This window comes from Astyanax mexicanus, chromosome 2, assembly GCF_023375975.1.
Source record: "Astyanax mexicanus isolate ESR-SI-001 chromosome 2, AstMex3_surface, whole genome shotgun sequence".
NCBI lineage: Eukaryota > Metazoa > Chordata > Actinopteri > Characiformes > Acestrorhamphidae > Astyanax > Astyanax mexicanus.
This window is the reverse complement of record NC_064409.1, coordinates 67,714,255-67,727,688: the sequence shown is the minus strand read 5'-3', so window position 1 is coordinate 67,727,688 and position 13,434 is coordinate 67,714,255. Positions and strand designations below refer to the sequence as shown.

The following is a 13,434-nucleotide window of genomic DNA, read 5'->3' as shown; positions in this document are numbered from 1 at the left end:
AGCATTTCACTGTTAATCAAATCAGCTAATAAGTTAATATTCATAGATATAATCATTGATATAGTTGATATCTATCCTGGGTTGGAATTATATTATATAAAATAGATACTGGTCATTATACGTTTGGATTTCATTGATTCAAACCTCATCATTTTCAGTGGCACTTCAGTTCAGTCCAGGTCTGGGCTTAGGCTTTGCCTGGGAAACCAGTCCATAATCACCATTCAACCTGTTTATTTTCTAAATCTTCTGAATAATGATTTCAGTATTCTGACACTGGTACCCTGAGTGCTTCTTGTGGGTTTCACCAGCTCTTCTATCTGCTTACTGATGCTTCAGGGTTTAATATAGTGGTGCATAACTTTGAACACTTGAACCATAACTTGCATAAACTTCAGTATACTTGGTGCAACTGGCCTCGTATTCTGACTGCAGGACTCTATCCTCTTAACATGTTGTCTCAGTTGTGAAGCTCTTTTTTGCCTACTCGCGCTCTCGCTCACTCTCTCCCTATTATATTAACTAATAATTCATCACTCTCGCGGAGGCTGGAGAGTGTGTTTTGTAGCCCCTTTTTTAACGTTCATGTATTATTGAGTTCGTTCAAAAGGCAAGTTTGAATAATAGATGTTGGAGCAAGTCATGTCATGACTTATCCACCTCCTCTGGTCTTTTTCCCTACTTCTATTTTTTTCTTCCCATTAAATTTTCAGCAGGTTGTTTTTCTCTCTTTTGTTGTGATCAGAGATTTATCTACAGAAATGCATCTTTGCAGGTTTCGAGGTTCGGTTCTGCAACAAAACACTGACTTTCTAAAAGTCATAGCAGAGAAGTATGTTAATTGATCAGGAAGTGTGGCCTTGGGCAAAGGTTTGGGAATGCTAACATCTGTATAAGTTATGAGGTGTTACCTTGTGAGTGAGATTAAACAAGGAGACATGAATTATCAGCGTTTGAGCGAGGCCTGATTGTGGGTGCTAAATGGATGGGACATTAACATTTCTCGATCCACAATGTCATGTGTGCCACTTTGAATACATTACCGGGAATACATTAGTACTGCAACTAATGATTATTTTGGTAGTTGACTAATCTAGCGATTATTTTTTTCGATTATGCGATTAGTCCACGATTATTTCTGCCATGCCCTCCATCGCTGCTTGCTGTGGGTACAGCTTGTGTTTGTAGCTTTCTCTGTCTTCACTTCAGTACAATAGAAATGACTGAACATGGGACTTAAATGTGCTTCAAATCTCCAGACCATTGTCCTTTAAATATGGAAGGTTCTGCAATTTAGTGAGAAATGTGTAATCTGTTACCCTTTTCCTATTTTGTTTGTGTGCAACAAATTAATGACTAGTCGACAGTGAACATTTGGAGTCGACAACTTTTTATAATCGCCATTGTCCATTATATCAAATAATTGTTGCATCCCTAGAGTACATCATAAAAGGCAGTACCAGTGCAGTGTAGGAAAATGATCGTGACCAGCGGCTTCTGGCTAGATTTGTCCATGCAAACAGACATCCACATTCAATGCAGGAGACGCCCCCACGAACCAATCCCCCAGTCAGTGCAGCATTATTTAGCTTTCAGGGGACATGGCTGTTGTGTGTTTTGTCCTCCAGTTTGTCCTCCTCTGTCTCTAGTGTCCACTCTGTCCTCCTGCAGTTGAGGTCATTACTGTAAGGGTGCGTATTAACCTTCCTGGTGGAATAAAGGACGATTGGAGTAGATCTGAGCTGTTCTATTAACCTGCCTCTCGTCATCTCTCCTCTTTCATCCTCTCTTTCTTTCCCTGTCATTCTGTGATCATTTTAATTGAAGCGCTCCGGCTCTCTCCACTGTACCCAATTACACTCTTAAATATTTATCACTAAATTCACTCTTTTATTAAGCTCTCTCTCACACACTTGTGCTCTCTCGTTCTATCTTTCACCTCACTCCTGCTCTCTTTTGCTCCGTTTCTTTCGGACATTTGCTTTCTTTATCCAGTTACTTCATTTCCGTCCGCTTTCCCTTCCAACATTTCTTCATTTCCCTTTGCATTTGTTTAATTTCTTCCTTCTTCTCTTTCCATTTTCCGTGTCTTTTTTATTTCTTTTTCTTTTTCTTCATTTCCCCTTCTTCTCTTGTCATTCCTTCTTCCTCTGCCTTGTTCCCTTTCCATTTTCGTTTTCCCTAATCTTTTTTTTATTTACTTTTTCATATGATTTTATTTACACCGGTTTTTTCACCGGTACACTTTGTTCCTTTTTATATGTACAGTTCAGTCCCTTTTTCTTTTCTTCCTTTCTTTTTCCTTGACCATTGTCTGTCCCTCTTTCTTTTTTCCTTCTTCACTTTGTTTTTGTATATTTTTATTAGTGTCCTGTTTTGTTTTACTCCTTCATTCCTTCCAATTATTTACCCACCCTCATTCTTTCCATTCCTTTCTTAATTCATACCACTTCTTGCTTAATTTCTTCTTTCCTTACTATTTTTCTTCTTCTCTTTATTTTTTTCCTTGCACATTTCCCCTTCCCTCTTTTTCCTTTTTCATTGTATTTATGTTCTTTTCCTCTCTCGTTCCTTCTTTCTTTTTCTATTTTCCTTTTCTTTCCACCTTTTCCCCCGTTTCCTTTTTTAACTCTTTCACTTGCTCTCTCTTTAGTTCTTTGTCCCTTGCTCTTTCTCTAGTCCTACCATTAGAATTAGATCAATCATCTATAGGCAATGTGTCCAATTAGGAGCTGCAGTTGTGGTGTGGCATGTACGGGCTGAGTCTCGGCGGGTGTTGTTATCTGTTATTAAACCTTTATTCTCTGGTGCTGGTCGTCACAGAGCAGTTCACCATGCTGCAATAATCAAGTATCCAGTGCCGAGTGGTAAGTGACCACTGCGGTGCAGGCCAGGAAGGCAACGAAGGCCCCGAAGATTAGATCACATTATTGTACCTGCAGCAGATTTTAATGTGGGCTAGTCATGCTGGAAGTGCTGTAGCAGCAGTAGCATTATAGAGGCTGTTTAGGGAATTATAAAGGAGTTTGTTTATATTACATTAATTCTTAAAAGATGCTCATTTTTCAAGTGCACCTAAAACAGGGCCAGACTGTGTGTGTATATATATGTCGTTTTCTTAGACTGTAGGGCTTCTTTGTGCTTCTGAAATCCCTGAGATACTTTTAAAATAGGACATTGCAAATTCAGGTAGAGATTATAAATGTGCCTGTCCTTATATAGGACTAAAATTCACGTTCCCAAAGGTACAAACACAGATATAAGATTGGTAATTAAGAACTGTGGAAAAATGTGGAACACTAGTTGATGTATCCATGGGTCCATTATGATCCAACCATTCTGTTTGTGTGCTTTTTGAGCAGATTAAGTAAAAATTCACAGTGCAGGCTAGAATAAGGAAGCGCCCCTCCTAATTGGCAAGTGTTGAGAAAAAAAAAAAAAGACTCTTTTTTTTCTCTTTTATTGACGTTCATTTCTGTAGTATATTTAAACACTTTATATTTGTTTAGTATTGTTTAGGGCTGCAGCTATCGATTATTTTAGTAATCGAGTACTCTACTGAAAAATCGGTTCGATTAATCGAGTAATCGGATAAAACATATTTGTTTGCTTAAAGAGTAATTAAAAAAACACAAGAAAAAAAACAAGACATTTAACTTAATAATGAATGACCAATTGATTTCCTTTTTTAGATAAGTTATATTTTTAAATTTACAACATACATTTCCAAACTGCAAACACAAATAGAAATAAAGGGATAATAATAATTTAATTAATCAATAAAAAAGGCATAAACATTTGCATTATGTTGTGCATCTTAGCCTCTGAACAGCAGAGATGTTGCCAGTTCGTCTCACCAAGCCGGTGACGTGTATTAGTATAAAACTCCACAGCGCTGTATTCACTTACATAAAGCCTGTATTAAGTCCAAAATTGTCTGTTTTTTTAACTAACCGCACATTAGACAGTATTCCTAATAAACAGCGCTCCACAGCGCTGTCGTTATGTTATTAAGGTACATAAATGTTAATCTCACTGATTAATTATAGGGTATATTAACATTCTATTGGCTCCACTGCTAACGTGTCCTCGGCTGAGACGGTGCAGCATTAAAAACGTGCTGTTGTGGGAAGCAGAGGGAATACACGCTGTCCAGCTTAAATAAGCTGCATTATTATTGTCCTTTTTCCTCGTAAGTTGTTGCTCTGTCCCCCCGCAGCTTCAAAATACTATCTTCTTAACTAAAACCACCGCTGACTGCTCCTCCTTCCTGCGCGCGGGTGACGTAACTCTGAGCGCGCTGTCACATTAAAAGCACTAATTACCGCGCGCTGAGTTCAATTAAATAAACGATTACTCGAGGCACAGAAAATTACTCGATTTTTTTAAACTCGAATAACTGGAATAACTCGAGTAATCGTTTCACCCTTAGTATTATTTGTTTATTATTTTGCTGTAATTATGTCATTGTGTTATTCAAATATTAGTTATTTCTGGAATAATATATTGTCCAAAAAGTTATTTCTAGTGGCCTTGCTTAAAAATGTGGTGTACTATTTTTTTTCCAGATTTTTTTAAATCACTGCAGACTTTTTGGTATGTGTTCATGGGTGTTTTGATATAGGTCTATTTTAGAAGCTTCATAAAGCATGAAGACCATGTTGTCCCTCCGTTCGTCTCCAGCTGTCAGACCTGTGGTGGCGTTTCTTTGTGTTTGATGTTTTTTTGTTGTTGTTGTTTCTGTTTCCTCTCTTGAATAATAAGTGTGAGCTGTGGTGAAACGGACAGTAAATCGCAGAGGATTGGGCTCGGCTCTTCCGCTGAATACAGCCGGCTGTCTCTGTGAAATCTAACAAGCTGCCATGCTCCGATACCCTGACCTCGACATTTTTTTCCTGACAGCTCCAGCATCTTTCTCATGGGAACCCGGGGACCTGTTTTTGTTTCTGTTGTGTTTGGTCCCCTCCGACCCCGTCTAATCAGAAGCTGGAGGCTGCGTGGCGTCCTGTGAAGATGAAACGGCGAGAGTGGAGCACTTGAGGGATGTTAATACACTGATACGCGCTGCAGCAGCCCATTAAAGAAGCTGCACCATTACACTTCATTACTCTGGAGTGTTTTCTAGGATATTGAGCAGGTTATTTTAGTCTGAGCTTCAGTGATTTTTGGGAACACAGAGGAGCTGAAGAATTGAGGTGATGCTGGGGGGGTGAGGTTACTGAGGATGTTCAGGCTGTAGGACTGTGTGAAATGCTGTGGAGCTTCTTAGTATGAGCAGACTTTATTTAACCGGCTGTAATGAGTTCTTTGATTGCAAAGACCAAAAAGAGGAGAAAACAGATTTTCATTAATTGGGTTTATCTCCTCAGTCTAACAATTTTGTCCATTATCTCGCAATCTTGATCTTCACTCTTTCAAATAAATGGGTTTCAAAGGGATCTTTGAGTGATACTAGAGAAGACCCAACCTTGATTCTTGATGCATTTAGCAACAAAGGCATTAGTGAATTCAGACTGATATATAATCACCCCCTACGTCATCTTCAATTCTTTAACTTAGAAGGTATTGGATGAAGCACCAACCATCACTCCAGAGACCACAGTTCCTCTGCTACACAGCTCAATGCTGGGAGAGTTGGTTCACTTCTAGCCCAAGTCTGTAAACGGGCATAGTGCCAACAAGTTTCATGTTTGTCTGCTCCAGAGAATCATATCCTATTGATGATACTTCTTAAAACTTAAAAAAATGTTTTTTTAGAAGAATCCATGACTTGTGATTAGTTAACTATTGATTAGTTGTATATGACCCCAATTATTAATCTAGCCAATAATGCAGTTGTGTGTACATAAACATAAATATATATTTTTTGAGTGATAGCATTGTTCGCCATTGCATAGGATGTTCACTTCACATGGACATGGTCATTAGCACTGTACAATATTGGAAAAAATTGACGTTGCAATGTTTTTTTTTGTTTGTTTTTCGATGATATATATTGCAATATAATAAACAATGCAGGACAAGTGATGTCACCAACCCCGCCTCCACCCACGTGCTATCTCACGTCAGAGATCCGAACCTACACCAAGAGCCAAGTCAACACTTTATAACAGCAAAACAACAATAATCGGCCCTTTAATCTAACATTTAAATGACCGTTTAAAAGGTAAATGAGCGTTTTTCTGGGATTTAAAGTGTGACTTCAGCTGTAACTGGAAATGTCTGCGCAAAACTGTGCCAAATTGATGTGCAAAGCTTTTGACAGGCTGTCAGCCTCTGCGTTTAAAAGCACGTGCTCAGCCATGTGGAGGCCGTGCGGTTACCTCTTGTTTTTTTATTTTTATTTTTTTATTATTATTCAACAATACTAAATTTTGTCAATACATACAGCAATATATTTGCTATTGCTTGTATATTTGCAGTTGATGACACATATTTCCTTAAAGGAAAACTGGGAAAGAAACAAAACAGCTTTCATTGGGCCTACATAGGCCAGGCTGACGGGCCTAATGGACATCTGAGCCTTTTGCTTCCTTGTTTGATGTTGGCTAGTCCTGGGCTTGGTAAAATGAGGTTGATATCTCTGATCTGGCTCTTGATCTATTTTGGCATGTGGAAAGTAATTTGATCCAGCTGACCTGAGTAATCTGCCGCTGGTACGCCTTGATTTCCAAAAGAGCTATGCTATAGGATGTCTTAGTGTTGTAACCAAGCTAGTGGACACACATTTTGTGTGTGTGTGTGTGTGTGTGTGTGTGTGAGAGAGTGTGTGTGTGTGTGTGTGAGAGAGTGTGTGTGTGAGAGAGTGTGTGTGTGAGAGAGTGTGTGTGTGAGAGAGTGTGTGTGTGTGAGAGTGTGTGTGTGTGAGAGTGTGTGTGTGTGAGAGTGTGTGTGTGTGAGAGTGTGTGTGTGAGAGAAAGAGTGACGGGCACACAGTCTTCCCTATTCTGATTTACAACTCAGCGGCACACCAACTTCACTGCAGGGGTTTTGCAGTCATTTCCAAAACAGCAGACTTCATTATTGACTTGTCTCGCAGTTTTAGATTGAAATTGAATTCTAGCTCTCATTTAATTTGTCCTCTAGCGACTGTACGGCGTGTGTCGTTCTGAATAGGACCAGAACCTGCGCTCCGCCGGCGAGTCGATAGTGGGAGCGTGCTGCAGATATGACAGCTTGCCCTGTCCCAACCCCCCCGAGCTGCCAAAAATGATAAATTACCCTCCGGCCCTCCTTTCTGCACCCTTATTGGTTAGCTCTGGGCCAATTCAGCCTGTTTGTTCCATTGAAATATGCAGTTGGTAAACACAACAGCAGTGTGTGTGTGTGTGTGTGTGTATGGTTGGGGGTTTCGTTTCTGTCCATATCTATGTATGGAGACCTAAAAGTGTGTATGGGTGTGCTACACTTAAGCTGTTTGTGTGTGTGTGTGTGTGTGTCTGTGTGTGTGTGTGTGTGAAAGAGAGAAATTGTGTGAGTGTATGGATCAGTGGGTGAGCAATTGAGCGTGTTAGTGTGTGTGTGTGTGTGTGTATGTGTGAGAATGTCTCCTGTAATATATTGCCTGAAGTGCTGGTTTTAATTTGTTCATCATGGGCCTGTCTGTCATGGTTCTGTCTCCGGTCACTCAGGCCGTCCCGGCGGGGTTAAAGCCCCCCTCTCTGAGGGAGGCGGTGGTCCAGCAGTGAGGAGATGTGGTTGGGACTCAGTAGGTCATGGTTCTAATCTCCACTGATGGCGGCTGCCTTTGAGCCACTGAGCGCACCACTGCCAAACCCCCCACCCCCCAAAAAACAGCGTTCAAATGTAAGCAGCCCATTGCCTGTGTTTCTTTCTGTTCAGCTTTATTCATGTCTTTGTCTTTATTTCCACCTGTTTATTTATCTGTCCTCTCTTTTTTCATTTTGATCACTTCATCTGTCCATCTTTTCTATTACTTTTTTATGTTTCTTTTTTCCCCTCAGTTTAGTCTTGTCTGTCTGTCTTTCTGCTTGTCTTTCTTTCTGTCACTTTTTCTATATTCAATCTTTCTTTCTTTCTTTCTTTCTTCTTGACTCCTTTCTTTTCTTCTTGAGTCTTTTCTTTTCTTCTTGAGTCGTTTCTTTTCTTCTTGAGTCGTTTCTTTTCTTCTTGAGTCGTTTATTTTCTTCTTGACTTTTCTTTTTTATTTAGTATTTTCTTATAGTTTTTCTTATCCTATTTTCTTTCTTTCTTTCCTGACTTCTTTCTTTCTTGACTCTTTTCTTTTTTTATTCAGTATTTTCGTATTGTCTTTCTTTCTTTTCTTATTGACCCTTTCCTTTCTTATTGACTCCTTTCTTTCTTATTGACTCATTTCTTTCTTATTGACTCATTTCTTTGTTTGTTTGTTTCTTTCTTTCTTGACTTATTTCTTTCTTTCTTTCCTGATTTATTTCTTTGTTTGTTTCCTGACTTATTTCTTTCTTCCTTTACTGACTTGTTTCTTGACTTTTTTTTCTTGACCCCTTTCTTTTTATTGAGTCCTTTTTTTCCTTGATGACTGCTTGATGATCCTAACTAAGATGGCGGCGCGTGCACACGCTGCGGCTTCTCGCTCTCCCGAGGATACATCGCTTTCGTGTTTTTTGTCCTGTTTTTGTACGTCTTTGTCGTGCGTTCACGTCCTGAAACGCACCTACAGCCGTGAGTTTCTGCTGGAAGCCGGTAGAAACTCACTTTTGGATTTAAACCGCGATCTCCGAGAAGAGCTGCGAGCCTGCGGCGTGCTCCGGACACCCGCACCCCCACCAACCCCCACCGCTGCAGCTCGCCCACAATGGAAGCGCCACAGGCGGCGGGAGAGACGGCAGAAGCGCGGTAAGCGGGGAGGTATCCGAGCGAGGCTAGCAGCTAGCCCACACAAGCCAGCTATCCCCACCATGCTTTTGGCGAATGTAAGATCGTTGGACAATAAACTGGACTACATCCGCTTACTTCAGTCAACTCAGAAGACCGTGAGAGACTGTTGTGTTTATATTTTCACGGAAACTTGGCTCAACAACAGCGTCCCGGACCATGCCGTTCAGCTGGAGAGGCTAACATGCTATCGGGCGGACCGCGCGCTAGCTGACGGAGGTAAGAGACTCTGTGCTTACATCAGCGATGCTTGGTGTCGGAACGTTGTTGTGGTCTGTAAACACTGCTCACCGGTAGTGGAACTGATGATTATCAAATGCCGTCCGTTCTATCTACCGAGAGATTTCTCCGCCGTGCTGATCGCTGCTGTTTACATCCCTCCGACCTCCAACAACAGCGTGAGGAGTGAAGCACTGAATGAACTGTACCAGTACATCAGTGAGCAGCAGACAGCACACCCAGATGCTTTTCTCATTCTGGCTGGAGATTTCAACCATGCAGACCCAAAGAGTGTGTTTTCTGGACTTTTTAAACACATAGACTTTCCAACCAGGGGAAACAACACTTTGGACCAGGTCTTTACTACAAAAAGAGGGGCTTACAGAGCCTCCCCCCTCCCCCACCTCGGAGCGTCTGACCACCTAACCATTATGCTAATGCCAGCTTACAGACCACTGGTTAAAGTCTCCAAACCAGTTCTGAAGCAGGTACGAGTGTGGCCAGAGGGTTCCTCAGAGGCACTTCAGGACTGTTTCAGCACAACAGACTGGAACATGTTTAGAGAGGCTGCCACCCACAACAACTCCACGGACATTCAGGAGTACACAGAAACTGTCTCTGCCTACATCACCAAGTGCATTGATGATGTAACCGACCCCAAGACCATCACTGTTCGGGCTAATCAGAAGCCATGGCTGACAGGAGAGGTCCACAAGCTCCTGAAGGCTAGAAATGCAGCCTTCACAGCTGGAGACCAGGCAGGCCTGAGGACAGCCAGGGCCAACCTGTCCCGCGGCATCAGGAAAGCTAAGAGGCAGTACTCCAAGAAGATATCCCAACGCTTCAGCGACAGCAGAGACACACGGAACCTGTGGCAAGGGATTCAGTCTATCACAGGCTACAAACCCCATCCACAGACCTGCAACAGCGACACATCTCTGCTGAACGACCTGAATGGATTCTTCGCAAGGTTCGAGCCACTCAACAACACACCCGCCCAGAAATCCATCCCTCCTCCTGGTGACCAGGTGCTAACGCTCTCCCAAGACAGTGTGAGGAGAGCATTCAGCAGGATCAATGCTCGAAAATCTCCTGGACCTGACAACATTCCTGGTCGTGTGCTGAAGGATTGTGCCTGGGAACTCGCAGAGGTTTATACGGACATCTACAACACCTCTCTGAGTCAGGCGGTGGTTCCCACATGCTTCAAAGCCACCACCATCATCCCTGTCCCTAAGAAGGCATCGCCATCCTGTCTCAACGACTATCGTCCGGTTGCACTCACCCCCATCCTCATGAAGTGCTTCGAACGACTAGTCATGCACCATATCAAGTCTTCACTCCCCTCCTCCCTGGACCCCTACCAGTTTGCATATCGGTCAAATCGCTCGACCGATGATGCCATCTCCACTGTTCTCCACTCAGCCCTCACACACCTGGACAAGAAAGACACCTACGTCAGAATGCTGTTTGTTGACTTCAGTTCAGCATTCAACACAATCATCCCCCAACAGCTCATACACAAACTGGACAGTCTGGGGCTGAGCACTTCCCTGTGCAACTGGCTGTTGGACTTCCTGACTGGTAGACCACAGGCAGTGCGGGTTGGCAGCAACACATCCAGCATCACCACACTGAACACAGGGGCTCCCCAAGGATGTGTACTGAGCCCACTCCTGTTCACTCTGCTGACCCACGACTGCACACCAGAACACACCTCCAACCTCTTCGTCAAGTTTGCGGATGACACGACGGTGGTGGGTCTCATCAGCAACAACGATGAGTCACACTACAGGAGCGAGGTGAGCCGCCTGGCCTCCTGGTGCAAACACAACAATCTCTCTCTGAACACAGAGAAGACTAAGGAGATTGTTGTGGACTTCAGGAGAACTCACACACAGCACACTCCTCTGTCCATCAACGGAACTGCTGTGGAGAGGGTGAGCAGCACCAAGTTCCTGGGTGTGCACGTCACAGAGGACCTCTCCTGGAGCACCAACTCAGCATCACTGGCCAGGAAGGCAAACCAGCGTCTCTACTTTCTCCGCAAGCTGAGAAGAGCTGGAGCCCCCACCCCCATCATGACCACTTTCTACAGAGGGGCCATCGAGAGCATCCTGACCAGCTGTTTCACCGTGTGGTACGGGGCCTGCACAGCATCCTGCCGCAGGACCCTCCAGCGCATCGTGAGAGCAGCTGAGAAGATCGTTGGCACCTCTCTCCCCTCCCTTCAGGACCTGTACAGCTCCCGCCTCACACGGAAAGCCCTCCGTCTGGCAGGAGATCCCTCCCACCCACTACACAGCTTCTTCATCCTGCTGCCATCAGGGAGAAGACTGCAGAGTCTCGGGTCTAGGACCAGCAGACTGCGAGACAGCCCCATCCATCAGGCTGTGAGGATGCTGAACTCTCTTCCTGCTCTACCCCCCATCCCAATCCTGCCCACAGCACACACACTCTCATCATCCTGACCCCACATCCTCCCACCAACACAGTACTGAAACTCTGCACTAGAACACACACAGTACTGTAACTTTTGTAAAAGGACCTGCACTACACACCCAATACCTGCACTACTGTTACGCTGCACTGTCATACACACTTTAATTCCCCAAGAACTGGGAACTTTAAGAACTTTACCAGCCTTAGGCTAGATAAAACATTGCACTACTGTTATACGGGTTCTATTTATATTGTCACTTGATCTTAATCACCATTAATATTGCACTATTATCTTCTGTCTCACAAATGTCTATTGTCTTTTTGTTGTATTGTACATATAGTGTCTCCCACTCATTTAGATTTAGATTATATATTTATTTCTTTTTATTTCTATTTATATATCTATTTCACCCCCACCACTACTGCACCTTGTTCTGTCTCATGTATGTCTGTGTCCCTGCTGCTGTATTGTACACATAGTGTCTCCCCCTTTTCTTTATTTTTCTTTATTATCCATTATCTGTACTTGCTGTAAAATTGGGAAGGAGAGTAACGTAATTTCAATTCTATGTATGTCCTGTACATATGCAGTATTGACAATAAAACTACTTGACTTGACTTTCTTTCTTATTGACTCATTTTTTATTGTTTTTCTTTCATCCTTTCCTTTTTCTGTTCATCTGTTTCGTTCTTCTGCTTCTCCATTTCATTTTTCTTGTCTGTTTTCTTCTAAGTCTTTTCTCTCTTCTTTAGTCTTTTTCTTTCTGTGTGTGTGTGTTTGGTTCTTTCTCTCTCACACACTCCTGGCTTGGTATGATGAATGAGCAGTCAGTTGTAGTGCAGTAGAGAACAGTATGTTTGACTTTAATGAGCTAGTCTCTCACTATTGATCAGGGTGATCAATACAGGAGTGTGATCAGCTTATTGTGTCTCAAAGAATGATCTTCACTCCGTTTCTTCCTCTATGATTCAGTCTCTTAAACAGTCTTTATTTTATCATTAGCCTTAATTTTAAAAATATGATTATATAAGACATTTTGGCCTTTTGTGGATGCTCCTTTTGTAACAAATTAAGATAACAATCACCTGTTCACATCAAATTTTTATTATCATTTAGAACTTATTACTAGGAGTAAATTGCTTCCATCCCAGGTATTTTTTTAAATATATTGCGGTCCTGAGATGCAGAAATAGATGTATATTAATAAATAAAATACAGTTGGCCAGATGAAAAGTGCAATCTTATAAAATGTAAAATAAATGTAACAAACACTGCAGCTTATTTTTTTGGGATCTTTCTGTTTATGTTGTAATCCACTGTTTGTCCCACTTACTCTCACTCACTCTCTTTTTTGTGTCATACTTTTAGTCTTTTTGTTACTTCTATTTCTCTCTCTTTCTCTCTCTCTCTCTCTCTCTCTCTCTCTCTCTCTCTCTTTTTCTCTCTCTCTCATGCTTGCTCGCTCTCTGTTAATGATTGTTACTCTGTGTAATTTCGGAATTAGCTGACAGGTCTTTTTAGGATGCTCTATTAATGGATCAGTAATTGAGGACAATATTCCTCTCCTGAATGTCGCAGAACATTTTAACTATTTCCCTCCACTCCCTCTACTGTGTCTCTCAGTGTGTGTGTGTGTGCTTGTGCTGATAGGGCTCTTCATAAGGAGAAGTAATGGGGTAATTCCATAATTCCATCACGAGAGGACAGTGGAAATGGGTTTTGAAAGTCAGTTTCTAATAAAAACATTGGGGGGAAAACTGTCCTGACCTCTGTGTGAAATGAGTTTAAGGAAATAAGGGGAATGGGAATGTGTGTGAATGGGTGGAAATGATAAAATGATTCATGGTTTTGAATCTATGTTCGAGACAGGTAGAAAAATGTGCTGGAGAAATAAC

At 42.2% G+C, this 13,434-nt stretch overlaps 1 protein-coding gene across 2 annotated transcripts in view; it reads left to right on the top strand.

Annotated features, from left to right (window-relative positions):
• The window catches only part of ndst1a (N-deacetylase/N-sulfotransferase (heparan glucosaminyl) 1a), a 102,157-nt gene that overhangs the window by 37,378 nt on the left and 51,345 nt on the right, over positions 1-13,434 (top strand). The gene's annotated exons all lie outside the window — the stretch shown is intronic.